General features: G+C 34.2%; 1 long non-coding RNA gene across 1 annotated transcript; it reads left to right on the top strand.

Annotated features, from left to right (window-relative positions):
* The first annotated feature begins 309 nt into the window (after positions 1 to 309).
* On the top strand, positions 310 to 776 carry LOC143749567 (uncharacterized). Its single transcript, XR_013207030.1, has 3 exons — positions 310 to 370; positions 494 to 584; positions 657 to 776. It is a non-coding gene; the product is annotated as an uncharacterized LOC143749567 (long non-coding RNA).
* The last annotated feature ends 411 nt before the right edge of the window (positions 777 to 1,187 follow it).

The raw sequence follows: 1,187 nt of genomic DNA on the forward strand, positions 1-1,187 counted from the left end.
GTAGGCCTATACATCAAACCAAACAAATATGCAGTTAAGTTATTCATTCTGTTTCGAAACATTAGGCTAATATTTGACTGTGAAAAGTATCAAAACACTTGCTTTATTGCAATTCACGTAAGTAGGTGAAATATTGAAAAAAAAAAAAAAGTTGTAAAAGAGTTTAGTAAATACGAAGAGATACCTTCAGGGAAAGCAGTGCTTCATTAAATGTTACATTAGAAGGCCTACAGTAGAGCATATTTCAACAGAAAACTAATGACCTCAAGAGGAAGGTCCTGTATTGCCATCGCACTGTCTGGATGCCTTACCTCTGCGGTAAAATAAAACTTGGGTGAGAGTGCCAGATTAAAAACTCGAAAAGATAAAGGTGAGTAACATTTATCAAGCATCTCTATTATTCTACAACCTGTAGTTTGAAATGATTTTCTGTATTTTGAAATGATTTTAAATGAGTTTGAAACTGTAAATCCTTTGTCATTCATTATAATAGGAATGACATCTGCTTGGATCCTGCAATAGGAAACACAGGCAGTCAACTGAGGTCAAATAAAACTGGTAAATTCCAGATTAAAAATAAAAAGGTGAGCAGTATTTTAAAGCATATCTATTCACTTTTGTAGAACCTGCATTTGTGTATATATTTTTTCATTCAGTAGAAATAATAGGGAAGTTCACTGCCTGAATGTTGCAAGAGTGAGACGTACGGTAGCCTGTCCATTGAGGTAGTTAATAAAGTGTGGTAAATTTCAGATAAAAGAAACAGGAAAAACACATGTAAGTAATATCTTTCAAACATTTCTGCTCTTTATCAAGTTTGATTTTTGTAGTTTGAATCGATACATCTTTTCGTCATTCCTTACAATAGAGATGGCATCTGTATGGATGTTACAATAGGAAACACAGCCAGTCAACTGAGGTAAAACTCTGGTGAATGCCAGATTAAAAATAAAAAGAACAAATTAGTAATATTTTGAAAGCATCCATGCTCTCTATTGTACAGCCCCTAGTTTGAATTGATGCATCTTTTTTTCATTCTGTCGAATAGTAATGTTCACTACACGAATGCTGCATGAGGAAACATCCTGGTGGAAAAACTGGTATGTGCCAGATTGAGACCCCAAAAATAAAAATGATAACTGCAGGTGAGTAATATTTGTGTGTGTGTGTGTGTGTGTGTGTGTGTG

This window comes from Siphateles boraxobius, unplaced genomic scaffold (genome assembly GCF_051911475.1).
Source record: "Siphateles boraxobius isolate OS27281-9 unplaced genomic scaffold, OSU_SipBor_1 25, whole genome shotgun sequence".
Classification (NCBI taxonomy): Eukaryota; Metazoa; Chordata; class Actinopteri; order Cypriniformes; family Leuciscidae; genus Siphateles; species Siphateles boraxobius.